The sequence below is a fragment of the Dromaius novaehollandiae genome, chromosome 6 (assembly GCF_036370855.1).
Source record: "Dromaius novaehollandiae isolate bDroNov1 chromosome 6, bDroNov1.hap1, whole genome shotgun sequence".
Lineage (NCBI taxonomy): Eukaryota > Metazoa > Chordata > Aves > Casuariiformes > Dromaiidae > Dromaius > Dromaius novaehollandiae.
In genome coordinates this window covers 17,599,568-17,625,303 of record NC_088103.1, presented here as the reverse complement: position 1 = coordinate 17,625,303, position 25,736 = coordinate 17,599,568, and the positions used below count along the sequence as shown (strand labels likewise).

The 25,736-nt window shown below is 35.9% G+C and overlaps 1 protein-coding gene across 3 annotated transcripts in view; it reads left to right on the top strand.

Annotated features, from left to right (window-relative positions):
- Nucleotides 1–25,736, top strand: part of NRG3 (neuregulin 3) — a 456,623-nt gene that overhangs the window by 186,483 nt on the left and 244,404 nt on the right. The gene's annotated exons all lie outside the window — the stretch shown is intronic.

Sequence of the window (25,736 nt, the reverse complement as noted above, 5' to 3'; positions counted from 1 at the left end):
TAAAGTTGTTTCAAAATCGTATGTGCCTGGTTTGGAAGTTGAAATTTATGGTTTTAAAGATTGATGCAAATCTGCTTATCAGAAGAATATTCCCAAGATTTTTAATTTTAATATTACATTACTAGTGTTTTTCCCATTCAGTTGTGTATATGTCAGTGATCATTCATTTCCCCCTTTATTTACTGTTCTTTTGTGCAGTGCTTATTAAATTAATTATTCTGAGTCATTAGTTGTGGAAGTGGATGACATTTTCCCACTAAATCCATTGTAAAGCTTTATAGGTATTGTTTTCTCAAAGTCTGATTTTTCATCATTTCTTAGAAGTGTCACAAACTATTAACAAGGGTATTACATCATTCAAATGTTTTGAGCATTTTTCATTGTCAGAAGATTCAGACCAGATAAAACTGATACAAATTAGTGTTGGGCGGGAAACGAATATGAGAATTGTTAATGAGGCTGGTAGATTTATTTCTGTTAGTAAATTTCTTTGCGCAGAGTGTTTTAGTAAACTGTATGGATCAGACTACTAAACATCCCAAGGAATAAATCTCATAAGAAAGCTGCCCTTTTTTTATTTGACTTTCAAGATCTTTCACATGGTCTACCTTGGCCAAATTCTTGTTTATTCATTGTGGTTCTAATGCCACATTCTGACTAAAGATAAGAAGCTTTTCCATCCAAGCTCTTCCCCATAACTCAACATTCTGGCTTGTTTAGTTTTCATTTTTCCCAGTAAAGTGAAAATTTTCAACATCTTCTCTTGTGTTGTTCTTCCGTAGGAAAATATATAATTTGATAATCTTTTAGGTCCTGTGTGTTACAGACATGCGTCAATTGTACAAGTTCTGGGCATTGGCACATTCCCTGGGAATTAAATACCTGTTTATTTCAGTTGGCACTTTTAAGTGAGGAACACTAAGAGATGTGTATATGGCAATGAAACTTTCTATAGCAAGATAAGATACGTATTTTTATTAAAATTTAAAAGGTGATTAGTTACAATGCTTTGTTCAATTCTGCAAGTACCTTTAACACTGAGTGGCAGCTCTTTCTGAATCATTTTTATGATACTGATATGTATGTTATTAATCACTTTTAGAGTGTTCTATTTCTAACATAGAATCAGATTATCTTGATGTTCAACTTGAAGAATAACCTTTTAATTTCACCTTCAGATTCTGGATCTAGGATTCACACTTCTGCTCACTAATGAAATATTTCTTTCTTGGGACCAATGCTGTAGTAAGTGGAACACAGGTGTTTTTCTATCTATAGCTTAGAACTATGCTCTGAAGTAACAGCTAGAGTGTGTATACACATTGAAAAATACAACATTGATGTACAGCATTTGTTCTCTCACTAGAAAAAATTAATTTTCCCTGAGAGTGAAGGGGTTATGGAATTCCCATTGCAATTAAAAGAATCGTTTGACTACAGAATTATGAAGACTTAGTGTGAAATGATACTTTGTCCTTAGAATCAAGCTGCATTGTATATTCTCATTAGGAGTTTGATTTTGCATCTGTTCTGGGAACAGAGCACCAATTTACTGAAATGAGAATTTGCTATGCAGAACAGCTGCAGACAGGAGACCTTGATGTAGCAAAAAACTTGATTCCTACTTTGCTGGTCTAAAGAGTGTTAGTAGATGATGTGCACAGTGGTGCAATAGTTCTTGTGTGCGTACATGCATAAGGATATATATGCAAACTGTTGTTAAAGCAAAAAAGTAAATTGTAATGATGTTTGACAGCAATTATTAAATATTTGGGTGAGATCCTGGACCTCTCCGGTATCCTCATGAACAGTATTGTCAGTACAAACAGGGCAGTAATAAGACTGTCTCAACTGGCAGTTCAGATACCTTTCATAATTGACAAAATTCATCGTGCTCATGTTGTTTTTATAGAAGGAGGTAAGCACACGTCGAACTCCAGTGGTCACTAATGATGATGGCAGCTGGCTCTAACGTTGTTTCGTGAGATACATTCCTTGTCTAGTGTGAGAACCCTTAATTGTCAAGAGCTGGACCAGACTGTGTCCTTGGCGAAGGGCAGAAGGGAAGCTGTGTTGCAGGAGACCACTGGGAGCAGAGCACATGAGGAAGTCTAAGGCAGCCCACCTCACACGTGTTCCATTCTTACCCACCTCAGAAGGAGTTGTCCTGAAGTTACAGGATGTTTTAGCTTGGGTGGCAACTGGAGAAAAGAATGTAGAAATTGTAATAGTTTTTGAAATCTATAATGCTCTGTTTGTTCGAACTTCCAATTTTAGACTCTCTCTTGATGAAAGTTTGTTTAATAATTAAACAACGGACATCTCCAGTATGGTTATATAACAAAGAAGATACACTGGGTGCTGTCTGTGCTATGTTAAATGTGTGACTTCAATATTTATTTTTGTGAATGGTTTTGACGCTAGCTTGTTTAAGGATAGAATAGGTCAGCAGTAGGGAAACTTCATATTTAGTTTCTCCATATGCTGAAGTTTCTTCCTTGACTAGGGTTGCCCTCTTGAATTGAGAACATAAGCTGAATGGTGAGGACACTTGATTTGTTCTATGTGAATAACAAAAAAGTTCACAGTCAATATGACACACTGGCATTTAACTGGATATTACCCAATGCACTATTTACAAAAAAAAGTTTTGGTTTTGTCTGCGTACAGCTTTATTTCACAGACTATAACTCAAGACACTGATTTTTGAGTTAATCCTTCTACCATTTTTTCTTTTTAGTCCTTTCATTCTCTCCTGATTACTTATTTAGGCCTGGAAAACACTGGATGAATGAGTGGCTAAAACTTTAAAGGGAGAAGAAGATTGCACTGTTATATTTCTATTCCAAAAGAAGCCATTGAGACTATTGTGTACGCTTTGGAAATCCTGGAGGTGGCAGTGAGCTCTAATGTACTCTTTACAAGTAAAGCAAAACCTGAAAATAATTCATTGTTGAATAAACAAAGCGTTTCATTGATGTCGCAGTATTACAAGGTTAGTTTTACCAAGAATAATTCATTGTATTAAGCTGATGACCAAATGTACAGCTACAAGGATATAGAAGAGAAAGAAAGCTATACTATAATTTAGGATGCTTTCCATGTCAAGGGCAATCAGCAGACCTGTTAGAAAAATTATTGGCTTATGAGCATAGCTGTAGGAAATTACATAGCTCATATTTGGGTAGTTGCAAACATCAGTCAGAAATGCTGTGCTGTTTAGTGTTTACTTTAGAAAAGCTGAGGTGAACTCGGAATATCCCATTAGGTAGCTCCAAACTGTTTTTATATATATGTATATAGATAGGTAGATACTGTGTTGCATTATTATTAGGCCACCCACTTATTCGGCAGTGCTTTTAAACTCTTGCTTGTCTTCAGACACAGTTGTCTGATGCCTAAAGCTTCATGACTGTGATACTTTCCGAAACCCAGGCCTACAGAAAATCAGGAAGGACAAATTCCGGCCAAAAAGTCCATCACCTGGATTGTGCAACCCAAGGGTAGAATCTGCTCAGCTATACTGATATGGTCAAGACTGTACTAGCAAAAAGCAAGAACATTAAAGCCTTTGTTTCTTTGAGTAATACGAATAACAAACCTGCAATTTCACTACTTTTTGCTTTTTATTGGGTTTCCTTATTTAGATTTAGGTATTTCTTTTCCTTCTGAAAAGAAAAAAGCAACTTCTGTTTATCTTTTCTCAAGCTTCTGGCCCTTGAAATTTGAGGAAAAGGTTGCATGGCTTTACTGCCACATGCCTGCTTTATCCTTTTAAAACAATCTAGGTAGTAACTGTGAAGAAATCTGGTGTAAATGCCAAGACACCTGGTGAACATGTGTTGTCCATATTATCTAGGAATCATCGCTGCTTCAGTTATTACCCTATCCTACGTGGTTTTTACCATTTGATCTGAAATTTCATGTAATCAGAATGTAAGATTTGAGATCATTTAGTAAGAATCAGTTTATCCTTAAATTCTTTACCAAGAGCTAAACCTTAGCTACCTAAAAACAGTACCTCCTCAGTTATCCATACTCTTTTTCTAGTATTTCTTTAAAATTAAAACCCTCCAAGTCTCATACCATGAAGTAAGCATACAATAAAAGTGAATGAAGGCAATCAGTAAAAAACAAAAACTTTTTAAACTTAAAGCTTGTGTATACATGTACAAACTTTAAGGAAAAAAAAATAAAAGCTCTTTAAAAGAGTTTTTAACATCCTTCCTTGGTGAAATTATGCAAGAACATGGGTGATATTCATGTAAAATCCTTATACGTAATATCATGTTTCATGCTTTTGTAATGTAATATTCAGAAGATAGAGGTGGTTGAGAAACCTTCTTGTCCAAGTATCTTAATTACTGTTTAATCTTAATCTCAACACTCCATTTTACAGTGATTTTCATTTAAAATTTTTTTAGTGGATTATTACATTTGGTAGATATTTACCTTTTTCAATCTTCCGTAACTTTTGCTGTAGAAAATACTTTCAGCTTCGAATACAAACTGAAAAGTCTTATGAAGTTGAATTACTTCTAAATACATGCAAAACTCTGTTTCAGTGCAGCAGCGTTACTGAGTATATATTTCAGATGTTATTGTGGAAGATACTGCCCTTCATGTATGTAGAAAAATTCACCCTTTAGCACATGCTTAAGCTCCTAGATTTAGCTCTTAGGTGCTTTTTGGAGTACTGCAAAAGTCAGTGATTATTGCTGGTTTTGCTGTTGATGTGAAAACCTCATATTGTATTATTTCTTCAAACAACTCTTAAGTTTTGGGTGAAATCCACACTCCTGAGAAGTTACTGTCAAAGCATTTATTACCCACTTTTTCCCTCTTAAATTTTTTTTGAAAACATGTCTGCCTTAGTCTTATTTTTGGGGAGGAGAAATTAATTTCACTGCAAAAATAAATGCAAAACAGAATGAAGCCTATGTTTAATGAAGTTTAACTTCCATCCAGATGCTGTAGTCTGTATGCATAATATTTCACACACTATTGCTTTCTGCTTAGCACCTTCAACTGATCGGATTTGGTAATGATTTTGCTGTCAAAAGCTTTGAGTTTTCTCATTCAATTTCATTCCAAGTCCTCAAACTTGCACACTAGCTTCAGGTTGTGAATTTTCAATGAAGATGCGGTTTTGCAGTCAAGGAGTAAGGTAAAGCCACAATACTGTACAAATAAAATGCATGCCCAGTTATTTGAGTTATACACTAGTTTAACTTCATTCACCTGTGCGATTCATTTGATTTAAGCAAATATCCATAGAAAGAAAATAATATCCAAAGTACATTTCATGTTCTTTTTTTGAAATATTTATTCAAATAAGTATTCTTGAAAAAGTTCATAAAGAAAGAAGAAATGAAGAAGAAATTATGTACAGATAAGCTTCCAAATTTAATGTTAAAGCGTAAGAGAATGTATCTATTTTTAAACTTGTGCCAGCATAGAAGACTGAAAAACTGTGGAATTAGGTTTTCCTTCCCAAAATACTAAAAGGGTAACGTAAATCCATTTTCAATTAACATACAGGTTGGAAAAAATGGATATAGGCTTAGTAGCCCCACCCCCCTAGCCTAGTTCTTTTAAAGACACACATTTCGAATTCAGAGGTAACAGTTGGATCAAACAATGTTAATTCGCTTTCATATATGTATGTACATGGTTATTTCCCAAATATAGAGAAATACCTTCTCTTAGAACTACCAGTAATTTGAGTAAAACAACAAATATTTTTGAAAGCTTTAAAGTAAACCATTGTCTCTCTTTGGGCAGGTGAAAAAGACTGAATTCTGCTCCCTTTCAGTTTGGTAAGATGCTTTCAGTTGGTTGAGTAAGAGCTGGGTTATAACCTTGCATTTTAATACAGTGTTCTATAGAAATGAAAAATGTGAGTGTGAGCTTAGCAGCTGAGTTAGCTTAGTGTTTCTTGTATTTCTTGATTTGGTGTCTAACTGGGAGATTAGAAAACAATGCTGTACTAGTGTTTATTCTCATGCCATGTTAATGAGAATACATGAAGCTGGTGGAATCTTAGATTTTTAGCACCACATTTTCCAGTGCCTTCATGTTTCTGAAGCTGTATCTTATCATCCTAGGTTAGTAAGGCATCTTGACTGAACAGCATACGTCCACTCACAGAGGTGACTCGCACCCATTCTGTATAAAATACAAACTTCCAAGAAGAAAGTTGATTTGTAAATGGAAGAAACTGTCTCTAAACTGCTACCTTTTCCTTAGATCTAAAGTAAAGTTAAGTTACATGACCTACAGAAAGCTATTATTCAGTACATGCTATCTGGAACTAAATGGAAGATGAAGAGGTAAAGTCTGAAAACTGCAGATACAAGAAAATGGTAAAATCCTTTCCCTACCAAGGGATGTTCTGTCATTTTATAAGAATTGTTTTTTCCCTTTCCTTCCAAACACTGTAAGTGAAAACAAGTACAGTACGCAATGAATAAAAGTAGTTGTAGAGAAGAAAACCTTTAAAAGTGTCGGTGCAAATACCAATAGCGCATACTGCCTCTCTCTTGAAGCTAACATATGCAAATACTCTACCATGAAATCCTGCTTTTAAATTAACTTAGAAATGTTATGTTTTTGTTGTTGTTCTACCTCCCGTAGGCAAGAAGGAATTTGTGAACTGTATAATGCAGACATCTGAAATCTCACTCATTAAAATTCTCATCCTTGCCAGTGTCTAAAGTACACTGAAAGAAATAGCATTTCCAACCTAATCCTTTCTGCAGACATTCTCCCAGAGGACTTGCTTGAAAAAATATCTTACTAGTAGAAGAAATAAATACCCTGGACAATTAATTGACTGACTGAAATAAAAGCAAATGCTAACTATACCAAGCTACTAACAAATAATACATTTTAATCCATGAGTACTCTAGATTAATCTAGTGAGAAGAACAAACAAAAACACCTCCATTCACCAATCCCTTATTCTGCAAAGAATACCCTTCCCACTATCTCAAATAGGAAGAGGAGAAGGGAGGCAAATGTGGGTGAATTCTGTAGTGTTATAAAAACGGAAGTATCTAGATTGGATGTGTAGGTAAAAAAATATATATATACATATATATAAACGAGCATACATGTATTCTGGTTAAGAGATGAGCTAGTCATTTGAAGACAAAACAAACTCCTTGAAGTTGGCCAGTGTGGGCAAGAATGGACTCTAAGCAAAATAGCAACAGTATCTAAGAAGCAGCAGGCTCGCATAATACATATATACATAGATAGATCTCCAGAAGGTTGTAGTGAAACATATTTTGGACTTTTTGCCTTATCAGCTGCTTTGTTAGATAGCAAACCAAAGATTTTACAGGAAGGATGTAGTTCTAGAAGGCTAGTGTCAGAAGGCTAGAGTGATAACTTGCCTGCTACTTGCACTGACATAGGAATTTGATGTCAAACACCTGGTTACTTAAGATAGTTATGATGTGCTCGTCCTGTTACACTATGAAAACAAATTGATATGATAGTGGAATAGAGAAGGCAGAGATGGTATCTCTGGAATTACTTTCAATGGGTAAGTCTGCTGTAAATGGCTAAGGATATACAAAAATTAAGTTCAAAGAAATGATTGGTTACCTGTTTTGTAGCCTGAATTAATATGGTGCACATCATGGCAGGTTATCATCAGTAAACAGATTGAGAAAGCATTTTTGGCTGTCATCGAACTCGTTGAAAGAATGGAGAGGGGGACATACTGCCTTCACACACTGTATTTCTTTTAGCCCTTCCAAAGTTGCAGCTCATCCAAGCAGTATAAATATTTCCAAAGTTGAAAGCAAACATCTTTGAAAACATCAGCTGAAACATCAGTTTGTCAGATGTGTAGAACATCAGTTGAAAGCATATCTATGATATTAATACTGAATTTGTAACTTTAATGAGAGGAATACTGTATTATTAGAATTGCTTCTGTGTTTAAAATAGATTACCTAAAAAGGAATATGTGCAATACGTGCTTGAGAAATAAAAAAATAATCTTGTTACAATGTAAGCTTGCTATGCCCTTTTTCAGTCTTATTTTCAACTCTTACTGTTAATTGGAGCTTTCTCCTCATTTTAGAGTTTTATCACCTTAGATCCTTAACAGAATCATAGAAAACGGGGCTTGAAAAGGATCTGGGGATGTCATTTAGTCTACACTCTGAGGCAGTTAACTTCTGACGGATTTTGCCCTACCTGCTCTGAAAGACCTCTAAGATGGAAGATTTTGTAATGTCACCAGGCCACACATTCTGACGATCTGTTGTCTTCCACCGGAAAGATTTTCTTGAACTCCAGTCTCATGCTTTTTTAGCAGAAATTCAAGCCTGTTACTTCTTGTTCTGTTCAGCATGGATGTGGAGAGTATTACTGCCTTCCTCGTAACATCTTTCTGGAGCATATTTAAGTTTATTTTGTTTCTTCTACACAGTATGTCTGTCTTGAGGCTAACTCTTCCAGCCTTTCTTCTTTCCTCAGAAGTGATGCTTTTTACATTTCTTGAATTCCAGATCTGTAAAGTTTAACTAATGAGAAATTTCTGACAAAGGACTTTACATCAGGCATATTTGGCTTTTTAAGGAGGAAAAAGAAGACTCTGAGTCTGGCTACTTGCTGTTGGCTGCATCCATGTAGACCAGTCATGTAGCTATTACACTTGCTTTCAGTTTTCAGATGTGCTAAGGAAAATCAAGAGCATTGTGGTTGTTGCTTAGAACTCAGTGGTGACTGTAATAAAAATCATAAGGGAGAGTATATTTTATGTGCGTTTAAAATGTATTCTTACAGCAGAACTCTTAAAATGTAAAACTTTAAATTCCATTTTGGCCTGAAAGGCAAGAGGAGTTCTTCTGCACACCATTAGCTAGTAAAAACATTTCATCTTTGTAAAACCTATTGTGGATTGACAGAAAGAGGACAGAAGGATGAATCAAAATGCCTCCTTCTTCCAACTTCTCACTGAACTTTTAAAACAGAGATATGTAATAATGACTCTTAGGTATTGTGTAGTTTGTTCCCTCCTCCCACAGGAGATAAGATGCTGTGATCTTAGTGGTATGTGTATTGCTCATCTGTTCTTTTTTAAGGTGCTCATTTCAAGAATGAATATATAGCTTCTTGTTATTATTATTTTTTAAATCTCCATTAACACGGAATCAATTCGCAGTGGAAACAAACCAGAAGACTTGAGGTATCTGAACACTGTCTTTGCTGTTACATGGCTTAGCATACTGCTTATGGTCTGTGAATATGCTATACTTGATTATGTACCACAGCTTGCAATTGAGCAAGTAAAAAACAAAACAAGGTAAAAACATTCCCCCACCCTCCCCAAACAGGTCAGTGTATACAAGATGGAAGTTTAACACTTGTCAGAATATCTGTATGGTATAAGGTCATTGTGTCTGTTGAAAAGTAGTATAAGACTCTGCAGAGCTTTAATTGTGTGTCGTAAGTCTGCTCCTTTCTGATTAGAGCCGTAATATTTTAATATGTGTATTTTAAATCTCTGAAGACTTTCCCAAGCAAGGTAATTTAAGCCTTCTTGGTATCAGCAGTGATTGTTGAATCGGAAATCTAGTTTTAAAGTGCTACTTCTAAGACTTGGAAGTTAATTTTTGACTATCATCACTAAATGCTTATTAATTTTACTCTTGTTATGGAAAGTGCCAGGGAAGCGGTGGGTATTATACGTGGTCTCAAATTGATTACTAAATCATCATCCTGTGCTAGAGAGATGATGGACATGAAGAAAAATTTGGTTTAAATACAGAATCATATTCACTTTAGGACCTTTACCTTTCTCACTGAACTATTGTTATCATTACCTGGTCAAAATTTCTAATACCTTAGTTTTGCCAACAGATCTACAGGGATATGATTTGTACATAAAATCACCATGATTCTAATGCTTAAGTACAGAGTTTTAATTACATGAGTCTGCTCCAGAATGACTTTATATAGATTATTACGGGAATTTGTAGCATTCTTCCTCTTGTAGTGTAAAAAAAGATGTCGCAAAAGACAAGACATCAGAGCAGGTGGTGCTCACTCTGAAATGGGCTAAGCTGCTGGTGCATCTGCATGCATTTGTGTGTGTATTTCCCTTTTCTTTGTCACTATTCTCTCTAAACTGGTAATTCATGCTTTTTGGGGGGAATGGGGCAGGGAAGGAATAAAATCTGCCCCCTCACCCCCCAAAAAGTAGTGATGGATAAATCCCAATTCTGTCATGAGCTGAGTAAAAATAGGTGTTTTAACATTCAGATGTTAATGGAATTTCTTGTGTTCATGCAATAGAAATCGTAAACACTTTTTGACTCAAATTATAACTGTTTAGTGTGTTTCAATGTGTTTTCACTTGACAAAAAGAAATAACGGTTGCCTATTTTGTCCTGGGTGTTGCAGCCTGGGTCAGGACAAACTCAAACTCTCGAGGAGGGGGAGGGAACATGTGCCCTTCCAAAAGGTGTTCATTAGAAGGTGTTTCTAGCTGAGCATGGCAGGGCAGGTGGGGCAGGAGACCTGTAGCACAGTAGGGTGACGGTGGGAGAGAGATTTCTTCTAACAGTTAAGCTTCAGAAAAGATGAAAGAGAGGAGATATATCAAGTAAGCTATAGACTCAGCTTGACAACACTGAAAGTGTTGGAAAAATATTACTGGAAAAATAAGCTTTTCAAGGTGGTTTTTTTTTTTCTTCCTCCCTTCCTCCTAATCAGTCTCCTCAAGTAGATATGTACTTTCTTTATTTGAGAGTTACCTTGTGATAGCGAGGTTCTGGCTTCATGGGTCTACTACCATATTATAAGTCTGGAGGAAAGCAGTCTTAAGAGAAGGTGACTGTCCTGAATGGAGCCTTGCTAGTGGGCTGCCTTCTGGAAGAATCTTCAAACTTCAGCTTAGGTTTTTTCTCTGTGGCTTCCCAGTAGAGCTCATGAGGATGACCAAATCCAAAACATGAGATTTTGCAGAATTGTTTTCTTAGGGAAATACTAAGAGCCTGAAATTGACCCCCCCCCCCCCCCCCCCCCGGTGAGAAAAGTTCGTTTCAGATGTCTAGTCTTGCCAAATTCATAAGACATGTTAGGCAGCTATAGCAGCAGTGTGTGTGATTGCAGACTGAAGAACAGGGTTAGGGCAGCAGAGTGAGTATATGTGGATGATCTTTGAATGTTCCAGACGAAAAGATGGGGAATGGGATTTTTGATGAGTTTGTATGCAGATAACATGGAAAACAAAAATTGGAATGTGATGAATTAATAAGCCACTAACATGTAAATGAGGGTAAGTGCCTAAACATAGAATTTTTGTATTCAAACACTATCAAAGTCTTTGCTTAGGAAAATTATATATAAGGGAACATTGGCTATAAATCTAGGCTACTTTTGTATTAAATTGCTTCTGCATCCACATAACTTGCTAGCTGAAAAAATAGTGCAGAAGGCATTGAAACTTCACATTACTGCGTTGCCCAGGGTCTGTATAATTTTTAGCTTATTAGAACAATGGTCCATTTGTTTTATAAATAACTCAGTATGTTGCAGTAGCTTTCAGGCTACAGGCATTAAATCAGTTAGACTAACTTAGCAGCAGAAGAACGTAATAGTACAGCTGGTCTGGCAGAGTATGTATCAATGAAGTATTGATCTTGTCATGATAAAAGGTGTGCTGAGATGGGTTCAAAGAGGAGCATTATCTCAATACTAAAATATTGGTTCAAATAATACATGATGTTGAGGAAGAAAAACTGCTTGGAAAAAAAGAAAAATGTTCCCCCTACTACTCCTGCCCAGTACTACTGCTGTACTGGGCAAGGGGAATAGAGGAATGTTTTGGGTTTTCTCCTTTTTTTTATATTACGTCACTGATCATTTTGACAATTCTGTCAGAGAAGATATGTTTCTCTCCTTGTGGATATCGAATAGCAAAATAATAAAATAATAAAAACCAAATATTTAATTGTTGCTACGGCTGGAGTGAGCTGAGAGTTTAGCTCTGTATACTGGAGCTTTAGAATTGTCAACTCTTCTGGGGCTGGGATTTCGTAATCAGCAAAACAGGGTTTTGTCAGAAAGTGCTGGTTTCCTGAATCTAAATGATTTATTTAAAACACCTCACATTCTTCTTAACTGACAGAAATTTCTATTTTCTGAACAGCTGTGTGGGGCTTATGGTTGCTTTTCTGTTTACCTTCTTCCCGCAAAAAGGTTTCTGCATCCTTGACCCATTGATTCTGATTGGCCTATTCCAGAGGGCAGGAAACCTAGTGTTTTGGCCAAGTCTAGTTATGGCTCTGTGGGTTGGGTTCATGTCACTAGCTTCCTCATACATCTACTGTAGCATCTGTTCTTCTAGCTTCTGCACTGTGTAGCTTTTGCCAATGTGAATTTACAGAATTAGAAACCTCCCTGAGAAGAAAGCCAAGTAATTAAGAAAGATAGCTGCTTTTAGCTTATTAGTTTCTCCTGTTGAAAAGTAAAAAAATTAGGGGCTTGGAAAAGGCAGACACTTGAAGACATATATTATTACTACCATATATTTTCTGTAGTAACTTGGTTGCTTGCTATTTACAAACATAGAGAAAGAAACAGAGGATTTATGTGTGACTTTTAGAAAAAAAATTCATGCCAGAATGGTAAGGAACATAAATCTGTTCTCAAATAGCTTAAAATTAGTATGTTATTTCTGAGAAAAGTAAGCCTGGTAATGGAATGTTCTTATACATAAGAATAAATCACTGTTTTATTTTGAAATCTGCTGCCGTTTCCAAACAAACGGATTGCTGAGATAGCTGACAAACTGCCTGACATGTAGAGAGGGCTATTTTGCTGCAGGGAATAAAAGGCAAATATTGGCTGCTCTGTGATAGAGACGAAAAGGCCAAGTGAAGCTACCCACCATTTATGTTAAAGAACATGCTATTAGATTCAGCTGAGAAGGGAATCTAAGTACTGTATCCACAGAAAGATGCATCAGTTTCTACATTGCAAACCAATGCAACTTCATTTTTTCAGAATCATTTCTAAGCTAATTAAGTTATTCAGCTGAGTGACTTGTGAAGAAAAGTTAGTGTTTCAGTTTATCCAGCTTGTCAACTAGTGTAGAGAATGAATCTGAGTAAATGTAGGACCGTTGATTACTGATACTTTATTGTTGCTGTTTTTAAAGCTGGAAAAGTCAGTGCTAAAAATTCTCTGGGAAATACATCATAAGTGAACCCTTGTGATTAATCCTCTGCAGACACATGTAATACTTGACTCAGGAAAAATATGTTTGTCTGGAAAAAAGTTTTTGAACCCACTACCAGTAGAAAAAATTCACTAGTGCTAAATATGCAAAGCCTTTTGGGCTAAGCATTGCTTGGGGTCACACTGATTTCAGTCTTTTCCTAAGGTAAAGACCAAGCTTAATCTAAGTAATGATGCCAATGTGTTTCACATTTAGTCCTCTGGGGTTTTCTTGTTTTATGGTTGGAATCCAAAATAAAAATAATCGTGATCTGTGAGATGCAGCAAGTATCCTTGCTGTCCCTGATGGAATGGATGCTTGAATAAGTCAAGAGGGTTTTCAAAAGTATAAGGAACCACATGCAAGCATTAAATGCATACACGAAAAAGTGTTTACAAGTATTGTTAAAAAGAATTTATACTTAAAATTCTTACTAATAAAAACTAAGTGAAGCCTTTCTGTAGGTTAGGATTGTTAATTGTATGTTTATATTTGGAGTCCTCCAGAACATTTGTCACAGAATTTCTGAGCTATCAGTGATTTAGCAGGAAGGCAAAAATCTCCTCTTCCCTAGCCACAGTGCATCTGAGTAGTTGCATGTTGATACATCTTTATAATATTTTAATCCTGACTCCAGAGCAAGAGGGAGAAGGCTTTGGAGAAGTGTATCAAAATAGAAAATACAGTGCTAGGCTTTTGATGAAATCTCACCTGGAACTAAGTCTTAATCTGCTAGAAGTTAGACATGGAAAACAAAAGTCTCATTTGATGCTCAGATTCTGGAAATAGCTATGGAGTATGTAAGCATGTGTTAGAAGACCCTAATGTGCAGAAGAACCCATTTTACCTACGAGTGCAAGATGTGGCTATCACTTGTTTCAAAACTTAGAGGAAACATACACTTTAAAAAATAAGGTAAGTATACAAACCAAGTTAAGAGTATTAAGTTCAATACAGACAAGAGTAAGAAGGAACTTTTTAGAGGAAATAAAGTGTGGTAACACCACTAAAGGATTCTACTTTCTACAGAAATTGTTTGCAGATTTGTGAAATACAAAAGCTAAACTGTTGTATTTGGTTATCTTTTGCAATAATTTGTCCTTAATTTGGGAGAATAAGTGGTTAAGGAAGTGTATTTGTGAATGCAAAATGGACCTGTGTAAATGAGATAAAAGAATATTTAGGAAAGTGTCTTCAAAGAGCAGTGACAACTAGAACTGGATATGTTTTTTCTGTACAGTCAGAAGAAAAAAATCACAAGCGAGAAGCAAAGATGCTGTCTTTTAGAGAGAACAGTTAAGTTCTGATAGTAGTCATGTTTAAACGCTCGCTCCTGGAGAACCCTGAGCGCTCTTACATTTGATTGGTAATGAGTTCTATTGCAAAGCGAATGCTTAGTATGCAGTATATCTGCAGTGCTCTGCAGCATAAAGATCTTCATTTCCACCTCATTTTTGCAAGTATTGCACAGTAGAATATTCCTGAATAAGAGAATGGATGAGGTAGTAGTGACATATGCAACATGTTCCTCAAAAACAGACTTTATGCATTTTAAATGAAGTGCAAAGTTAAAGGCTATTAGTTATGCATGATTGATAACTATAAAATCTGCATAGATGAAGCTTCTAGTAAATCTTATGTGCTGAATTTTGGTCAGCAAAATATGCATGCCCTTCTCCAGAGGGACTCTGTCATGCTTTCTCCCCTTGTGTGGTTTGATTGGTTTTTTTTTCTTTTTTTTTTTTTTTTTTTTTTTTTTTTTTTGGTAATCATAAATTGAGGAAAAAAAATGCTGCATAATGAGGGAAATAGAATTCTTGAATTTCTTCAGACATTGCTGTAGAATTATCCCAAATTCTGTGGTTTGTTGGGTTAAGCAGTAAGAAAGAAAACACTGCTGCATTTATAGTTACAGCCAGCAATATTATAATAGTTTTCAAGGATAAGAAGTTTCTGTGTTATTTGTTTTCAAGTAATTGCACTACATGTTTGGTGAAACAGAATTCACAGACCTATCTCTGTAGTCCAAAGCTCGCTCTTTTCGTTTAAACCTTTTTGGTTTGCCTGTCTGGTATATTCTCATACATGCATAGTATTAATCTTGGGTTCATCACAGCACAGACAGAGCTCTTAATCCTTTAATGATTTGTTCAGTTAAATCCCTCTCTGAACTAGATTCTGGCAGTGTGTCCTTAGAGCCGTAGCCTTCCCAAGGTCTCAAGGGGAATATGGTCACTATATCCCAGACATAGCAATTTCACCTCAAATACTTCTAACTTCTATGCTGCATATCAGAGAACATGTGTTATACTCCTGTCCGAGTGATTACCCTCATTGTACAGCAACACCCGACGGACCTGTATGGAAATATTTTCCTAGTGCTGAAGTTTTGAAAGGAAAGGAAAAAGCCTGCAAATTTCAGAGTTATTGTCAGGATTCACTGAGTGAGATTATCACTTTAGACATTCTGCTGCTCTTGTAGAATTGGCAAACTCTCATTGATTTCTTTAGTACAAGAGTGAGTTTTGTACTTGTTTTTTCAAGATTGCTCCTCCTCATTCTAAGAAATTTTCATCCAGTTATTTTCAAAACTCACCATTGTTTTTGAAGTAATTTTCTGTTTAAAGCTTCTCATGTAAGCTTGTCAACAGAAAAACTCCAGAGAGGAATAAAATAAAACCATTGTCTTAATATTTGGTTGTTTTTGATTCCAACGTCTTCAAAAGGATAAATTTTCCTCCTTGCATTTACTGATTGATGGGGAAACTGCATCATGACTTCTTAAATTATTACAACATAAAATTCCATGATGGAAAGGCTATTTTCAAAAAGAAAACATTTTGGAGATTGATATCTATGTTGTTTCAGTGATTTTTCATGTCCCCTCCTCCTTTTATTAATTGATCTTTATCTGTGTTACTTCAGGGAGCTGTCTTAAGAATTTGCACATTGTGATTCATCTCAGAACTGCATGTTTAAGGTAGTATCAGACAGTCTTATCTGCAACCTGTCGTGTAGCATACTGCTTTTTAACAATAGTGTTAAAAGAAGGAATGTGTTATTTGGAGCTTGGTCACTTGGACAGCATTTTTTGCCTGCTTGGTAAAAATAGTTTTGTCTTGGTTCTGGACGAAATTTGACATTGAGAACCCGAGGTAGCAGCTTTGTAATTTTTGACATGCCGCACTCATACAAGGCCTTGTTAGATTTCTCTCTGTGTCTCCCTCTGTCTCTTGTTAACTTTCCGTATGCTTTTTGAATGGAACATTGAATAGCTACTCACAGAGATTTCTACCAGGCACCTCATAAAGTTCGTTAAATCTGTAATTTATAACACTTGTAGAACAGTGGAACTGTGGTGTTTTTTGTTTTCCCCAGCTGTTGTTGTCACCAGCTGAACTGAGTTTCTCATTTTCTAGCCTCTTTTCAAGGGATATAAGTCCTATGTTGTTAAGATGTTCTCTTCTGTCCTTTCTGCCTTGTAACAACAGAATCATTTGCTGTACAAACATATATCATACTAAGTGTCAAGAAAGAAGGTAAGGGGTTCCTCTTTTCTGCCTCTAATAGCTGATGTACAGATTTATCCAATGTACTCTACAAGGCTGTGTGATGCAGATTTTGGACATTTGTCAGGCAATATCCTATGTGACAAGCAGAATTCTACAGAGAAATAGTATGTTTGTGGCTTTCTAGAGATATATCCCACTTTGAGCGAATAGCTTACAGCAAGGTGTGGATTAATACATCAGGTGACTGCAAAAAGTAGATTTCAGTAGCCTGTGTCTTTGGACACAGCTCTGCTCTGTAAACTGCGAGGTCTATCATCCCAGAGAGGGCCCTTGGAGATACTAGACTGACAGTCATCGTTTCTTTTCAGTCTTTCTTCTTTGCTCCCAGGGAGTGTCTTTTCCTAGGAAGCAGCTGCATTGGCTACAGATGGTTTGGACACAGATTCCCTCAGAAAGTGTCTTTTTTTCACCATGTTACGGTCTCCAAATGTTTTTGTGCACCCTTGTGTTGGAGAGTATTTCTTCCAAGCTGTGCTGGCGTGACAAAACATACAAGCACTTCCCAGCTACTTCAGGGAGAAATTCTTATCTCCTGCAGAAAAGATGAATCAAAACACCCAGCTTTACATGAAGCATCTGAGATGTGTTTGTGAATTGTCCTAGGAGCAAAACTGGTGGGAGGGTGGCCTGGAGCAAAAAAGCAAGAAGAGATGGGTGGGGAGCGTTAATGTCTTAACCACAGCTATGTCTTTAGAGAGTGAGCATCTAAGCTCTGAGTGGGGCTAAAGCTGCGTTCTCCCAAAGATGTTTTTCCAGGAATGGAATAACAGCACTTAACAAATATTTCCAAAATGATGGAGTGATGAAGGGTAAACTTTTCTTATCCATGAAAATGGAGTGCAAGTCAGTGTTACACGTTTTACAGCCAGACAGGTTGTAAAACTTGGAGTTTTTCAGGAAAATACCTGGAATATGCAGGGATATGTTATTTCCCTTTTTTATTAGTTTTTAAACTCTGATAATTTCACATCAGACAAATTGTCTAAGCATAAGAAAGTTAGCATTAAAAAGATTAATAGTTACCATCTGACATGGTGTCTTAGGTAGGGATTATACTGCTTAATTTTTTACTGATAAAATTATGATCTCCAACTTAAGCTGGAGCTTAGCTGGTGATCTTTTTTCCTGCACATGAAGAACACTTAAGCTCCATGAAAAATTAATTGGAAGCCAAAACTGGAGGAAGAATACATCACAGCTCATGACAGTATAGCTATAGGGCACAACACTTACTAATGTATATGAGAAGGGTCATCCTCAGTTATTCAGCTGTAAGTGACAAAACACTTTTGTGGTAGTGTTATGTTACTTGTCAGGGAAGTAAATTGTGTGTCTAAATTTTCTAGAACAAAGCCTTCTGCATGAAAATGCATAGATTGTCATGACTGAGTTTACAAGTGCATGTGGTTGTTCAGAGGGTCAGACTCTTCTTATAGAAAATTTCTTAGTGGTGACATCAATGAAAGCTAGAGAACTTTGTATTTTCTTTAGAAACTATGGTGATATATTTATTTACCCAGACATCCTTTTTCTCTGCAAATGCTTTTTGTCTCTTCTGTAATCCCAAATTCTTTCAGATTTATAGCTCTGTATATAGTTACTGAAAGGATGTAACAGCTCATAAGCATTAGAGAGGAAAGCAGGAATGCATCTAGGTGACTGTGATAATGGGGGATGGTAAAGGAGCTTTTCTTAATTTGTCTACTGCTATAGCCATCACTCACTTTTACTCGTTGGTTTAGTGACGTAGCCTTGAACAAGTAACTCTGCTAATCCTGGGACACAATTTTGAGGTACAGAAAGTTACAGCATTACATGACAGCAGGAACTGATCTCGTTTGAGAGAAAACATGGACTCAGGCTTAATAAATCATTGTTCACAACATGATCACATTAATATGGTTATGTAGTATAAAAATAAAATCTCAAGCTTTTACTGCTTTGCCAACTTACTAGGAAGACTCTCTGTAGAAGACACTTTCCTTTATAGAGAGTCTTCCTATTACCTATGTAAAAGGGCAGAACTGCGTGCAGGCTTTTCCTGTATTACCAGCTTTGAAACTCAGCTGTTTCCTGTAGAAAACAACAAAAATAATAGCAGTTCCTGTCAGTCATGTTTACTAATTTTCATCTGATGACATCTCAGGAAAACAGACAACTAATGTTTGAGAAACATGTCTTTTTTTTTTCCTCTGTATGTTTAAAACAAAACTCATGGTATTTATAGCACAAGTAGCATACAAGCTATTTAGCTGTTAATAAAAGACTTATTCAAATGGGTCCTCAGTCAGTTTAGAAGATTGCATTATACTTTACAGTGCATTCTCTGTTGTTGTATTAACAACAGACAGAGGTAAGCATTTCTAAGTCTCTTCAACTCTGAGATAAATTGGGTAACTGCAGCCTTTATAAATGTAACATTTTCTTAGCATTTTGTGGGGGATAAAGAAGAGAGTGAAAGATTTAGCTGTATAACATAGATGTGAGTTTGCATTTTATTTCTGTTACACAATAATTGTCAATAAATATCTTTATCATCTATAAACCCCAGTACTCCTTCTTTTATATGCAGATGGAATAAAAGAAAGGTCTGATATACAGATGAAAGATTTGCAATTATGATTCATAAAATGATTGACAGTTCAGTGTATTCAGCTAATAAGAACTGTCCATCATCCATTATAATGATAATGAAGTACTGGATAACTATTATTTTTCTTAAGAGGCATATAAGTACAAATGTTAAAACATACCTGCTTTCATTCAAGCAGTTGCTTGGGGTTGACATTATGATGCGCTTCGTTGTGATGGAGAACACTTGCTTCTCTCTCTAAAAGCAGAGGTAGTTTTTTTTGGATCTCTGTTAGAAGAAGCAGTAATGTGCATTAAATTTTATTACTTTGTTTCCTTCTTTTCAGGATTGACTCAAAATCCTTTTGTCCTAAGTTGGATATTGCTTTTAACTTCTAATGTTGATTAACCAGATGACACTTGTACTTGCTCGTCCGCCCTGGTTTTTGAATAGAGAGACAAAGGTGATTTTGGACAGTCATTTTGCCTTTATTTTGCTTCCTTTCTTGGTATTTAGACCACAGTAAATCTGGAACTTTGGTTCTCTTCTAATATAAGTTTGAACTTACTATTGAGAGGCCTTGGTCTCATGGGATTTGTAAGTCAAGAAAACTGTCACAGTCAGACTTCTGTGAACCTTCAACTCATCCTTGTTTTCTTTGTATGCTTTAGATATTTATTCTGTACCACCTTCATTATAAACTGTAATATTTTGTATTATTATCTCTCAAGCATGTGACTCCAGTGACTTTGTAAAGTGGGCTTATTAAATTGTATTTGAAATAGATTAACCCTTAGACTTTTTTCTGCTAGCAGGATGGAGTTATCTGACACTTTTTGTTAACCAGGCCGGCGATCTATAGTGTAACCTAATAAATCATTATCAAGCAGATCTTTGTTTTGAAATTAGCTCACTGTTGATTAGTAAAGACTGATCAGCAGGTCTGACTGGAGGACTAGCTAGCTGGTTTCTACTGTCACGTGATCTGAAGTGTGCAGCGTGCTGCACTATGGATTGCTGCAGTTACTTTAGTTTTCTCTGATGTTACATAACCGGAGACTGGTCAGTATCTTAAATGCTATTTAATCACAGCAGTAGCTGAATAAATAACAAGTGGCTTATAATAGAATGAAAAGTCTACATGTATATGTGGTGTTTATTTAATTTTTACCTTCTGTCTTATCTCAGATGCTAATATTTTGGGGGTTGTTCTTTTAGCCTGTTCCCATGTCTGTTCTTTTCCTTTTCTTTGCATTACAAACCAAATTGAACCCAGCAAAGTCAGATGTAAACCATCATGATTGAAGCCTGCATTGTCTCTTGACTTCAGATTTTATAGATAGTTTTATTATAGTTGTTATCTGCTTTCAGCTTTTGCTGGAATTGAATCCCTTGTGATTGCCATTTTGTTGTTGTAGATATAATCAGGCAAGAAAAACATTTTATGTATAAATAGATTATGTTCAAAAACAAACTCTAAATCAATTTTCTGCTGTAGCACTTGTCTGGTTCAGGATTTGATCACAGAAACAAATACAAACAGGGAAATGGCTTATTTCTTTTTTTCAGGCCGACAAATCAGGGGTAACCAACTTAGATTGTGTAAAACCTGCTACTCTTCAGAAATTATGATTTCTTTAAAATTTTAGTTGAGATCTGTCCATGCAAAATGTCTTCCTTGATATGTGCAAAATTAGTGCACATCAGTGCTGGTTGTTGCCAGGTCAGTAATATTCAGAGCATTCTTGTTTTATCTACAAAGTCACATTCTCTCTAGTCCTGCTTTGATTTTTCTGTATCAAATGGTTAAATACTTTCTTTAGCCTAACCACTAGGACATTGGCTTACAGTTTCAAACCTGTCCTTGACAAGTAGCCAGTATGGCATGCTTCATCTTATGAATGGTACTGTGGTGCACTGATTGATGTGGAATTCTCTAGCCATTAAAAAGGGTCACCTTAGATATCATGAAAAAAAGCAGATGTGAGAGAATATATGTATATAGGGACAGCAGTCTTTCTTTTCAGATCTTACGTTAAATTTATCTTTTCTTCTGACTTCCCGCAATTTTTCTTTAAAATTAGTCCCCTCAATATTAATGAGTAAATTTTAACATTGAGGTAATACTTCTTAAAATCCTTACTGATTTTATTTCCAGTGGAAGATTTTCTTGTTTTGTGTAGAAATGATGATGGGTAAGGTTCATTGCTCTTAGATGAGAGGAAGCCATTCACTTTCCTTGTTCTGCTTTTATTGTAGAATACACACATGAAGTGTGTATTCTAAAATATTACAAATATCCTAAAATCCCATTTCCTTTCTCTTTCTCCTTTCTTGTATCTTCCCAATACATAATTAGTTATGTCACTTTCATTTGTTCAGATTGGGAGGTAGTTGAACAGTTCTAATTACTGAGTTTTGGCATTTATACAAAAGCAAACATCTATAATCATATAAATTAGTATTTAAGAAGTGCTTGTTTTCTACAGATATCAGCATTTAGTAATTATCATTGAAACTACTCATTACTTGCAATTTTTTTAAGAAAGAAGAGCTTTGGTGGTTTTATTGTAATTCAAACCCAGATAATAGCTTTTTATATTCCTCGTGATAAATTATGCTGAAACACATCTCCTCTGCTCATCTTTTACCTTCTTTTATTTAAGATCTTAGATCATCTAACTTACAGGTTTCTTTGCGGGTACAAATCTTGAAGAACTATGCTCAATTTCTTACACTAGTGCGCAGTTCCACATCAGCATGCAAAACCCATAGGTTAGACGTCATTTCAGCAGTAAAACATTTACTCAATATAACTGCTAGAACCATGGACAAATACATAGAATAGGAAGTTCAAATGCAAGTTCCCTTTGTGCACAGTAGTGCAAGTAGTTATTTCCAGACTAGCCTCTGGTTTCTTGTCTATAGATCCCGAAAGGGAAGAGTTTGACTTTCTTTCTGCTGGCCTCTTAAGTTGCAGTGACATGTAATGCTTGTAGGTTATAGTCTGGGGTCTGAGCCAACACCATGGCCATGTCCTTTCTGTAGGCAATACTGAACACCTTTTAATTAATGTTATATTTGCAAAGATTACAAGATCGCACACATTATTTGTGTTGCTACAGATATGTCAGGAAAAGATTGGATACTTTTAAAACTCAGATTTATAAAGATTCTTGTCGCATCTTGATAATGTCTTGCAAGGGTGCAGGTTGGTGACTGACTGGCTGGGTAACAGCTTTCCTGGAAATAGGCCTTGGGGTCCTGGTGGACAGTGGGTTAAACATGAGTCAGTAGTGCACCCTGGCAATTATTAGACTGCATCTGGAACACTGTCCCCAGTGACAAGAAAGTTGTTGATAAACTTGAGTGAAACTTCAAGTATATGGCAGAAATGCAAGAGGTAACAAAGAGGAAATGAGAGGTTCTGACTTGCCGTGGGGAGGTGGGAACCAGCACCAATGATAATTAGGGATTGGAACAGGTTGTCTAGAGAGGCTGTGCAATCTCTGTCCTTGGAGGTGTTTGAAACCTGACTGGACAGAGCTCAAAACAACCTGGTCTGAATTCAGTGGTGACCCTGTTTTGAACATAGATTGCCCTTGGTGACCTCTTGAGGACCTTTCAAAGCTGAATTATTCTGTGATTCTTTTTGCAGATCAATAAGATGCCAAGTAAGAAAAATAAGATTCCCTATTTCACCTTGCAAAATTATATTACTAAAAAAGACCTAAGAATTTCTGAAAAGAACCGTGAAACTTTTATATTCCACTTTCTTTTCAGTATACCAGTTACGGATTTACTATCCGACCTGTGACATCCAGGTAATTAAAGATTAATCACTCTTTTAGTAAATGCAGAGATAATTTCATCTTTTGAATTTGAAATTCCAGGGTACAGGTGAAAATATTCTGTTTCTGATTATTTGTCTTTGGGCAAGTATTCCCACAGGCCAGTCCTAGTTCAGGTAGGAACTTGCTCTAGGTAACTGAGACAAGATTGACTACAGCGGGAGTAAGGCTGGGTTGTCCTCTGAAGGAGCTCATCTCTGTTTATTGACTCAATAGGAAGAATGAAGATTAATGTCTTGGTGAGAAATGACTTTTTAAAATGTTAGTTACAAAAATTTTTTAACTTTGATATTTGTCTTCATGAAAATATTATCTTTTTACAGCAAATTTATTCATCCACATACTGCTTCATAGAACTATCTTCAAATTAATTATCAAAATGTTGGTGTACCCATATCTATAATGCTAGTCAAAAAGCAAATCTGTTACTTCTATCTGTAAATTCTTTTTTATTGGCAGCTACCAAATGGAAAAAACTAAAGACTATATAAAATCTACTTTATATTTTTTATATTCAACAGAAATCTACAGAAAACTGATGTTCCTTTTATCATTTTCAGACCCACTGATTCAATTTGGAAATGAAATGAAATTGTCTTAGATCAATGGATTTTAAATAAAATAAAAAATGAGGTTTATATCCCATTTTTTCCTGCTGTTTTTCATTCATTTGCCTGAATGACACACAGATGTGTGAACTCATTTTTGTAAATGAGCTTTCAAAATCTGTGGAGGTGTTAAATATCACCTAACAAAGGGAAAGGTATAGGGAAACAGAAATGAAGAAATCGATTTGCTTTCTGGAGGAGCATAAGATATTGGAGCCTGATGTTCTTTGATCAAGTTTGTAAACTTTGATTTCCAGGAGTGGCTACTTTTCAGGACTGAAGAGCATATTTTACTCATTTGATAGCTCCATCAGCTCCAGCTCTTTGTTAATTCTTTATGATAATGTGATCTATTGCAAACTTATCCATTGAGCTACATATGTTAAGTAAGGTAGAAGAAACTCAATAAAATGAATACATTGCTTTCTCCTGTTTATTCAGTGGTTCAGATGTCCTCTGAGGAATTTTGAGTCATTGGAGAGAGCTAGTGCTGGGCATTTTACAGAGGTGATTTATTTGAATAAATGTGTTCTGTTTGTTCTGAAAAAGCTTAAGTGACACTGCTGCAAAATTAAATTATGAAAAAAGATCAGTAACTGGGTGTGGATATTCTTTAGTCATTTATTTGCCTTGCACTTTACCCTGCAGCTAGTATAAGATTACCAAACAAAAGCTTTTATTTCAGACAGTCTTTTACAAAAGGATCACATGTGCTGTTTCCCACAAGGAATTCCATCATGAAAATAATCAGATGAGAGTTGAAGATGATATTAAGTAACTGCATTGACATCCCCTTCCCTTGTAAATAAGTAATATGCTGTCAACAAAAGAAGTGATAGTGATCTTTCTTAAAAGCATCTATTTGCTAAAATTCTATGCATGAAATAGCAACAAAAGACGAGAACTATACAGAAGGGTTAAAATCCACGTTTTGCCCTGGCCAATACCAGGGCTTTTGTAACTACTGACATAGTAAATAATAGTATGCCTACTGTTAGCCTCATTGTTTACACTGTGTAAAGCTTTGTGCAATTTTGTAACCAGAACTGCTGGAGAATTGGAATTTCCATGCTGTCAGAAAATGCCCAACTTCAACCAAATGAAACAAAAGTTCTGTTTTGATTGAAGAACGATGTCCACTATTTAGCGTACAAAGGTACTGAATGTGTCCTCCTTTAAAAGGATTTTAGACCAATGGATTTTCATGGGTAGAGTTAGCAGGGGCAGCAAAGCTAACTAATAATCATAAGATGCAATGAAGCTGTTTTGATCACTGAAGATTCGTGCTGATTTAAAACTCCAGTTATACTCTTATGAACTTTGCATTTTTGCTGTAACTTGGAAGACATATTCTGTAGCAAGTTATGTAAGAAAAATCATTGCAGTAATTTGCAAACTCATAGGCAGCCTGTGAGTTGGGCATGACAAGGCAGGTTTGCTGTCATGTTCTAAATGCACTCACTGTTCTGAACTGCTGGTCCAGTGTATTTGAGAACCAGTTGTGTCATCCTCTTCTGCATTAGTCCTGTTTTGATTTGTTTATTTAATATCTATACTACAAAAATAATTAGGCTTCATAAAAATATTTTAGAAATAACTAGGTTAGAAATAGTTTTCTTGTTAGTCTATGGCTGTGAATCTCTATGGATTTTTGTCTGTGTATGTGTACCTGTGCCCGTAAGAGAGAGTGTGAGTGATGGTGCGCCGTGTACGTGCTGCATCCTGATAGGAAAAGGTTTTATCCTGAGAAAAGTAGAAGGTCAGTTTTGGTAAATGTTTCAAAGAATTAGCAAGAAAGGAAAAAATTCAGGGTTCTCTTGTTATGGAAATTAGGCTTGTCGGCCTCCATAACAGGGCTCGACCCTAGGTTCCTGCAGAAAAGTTCAG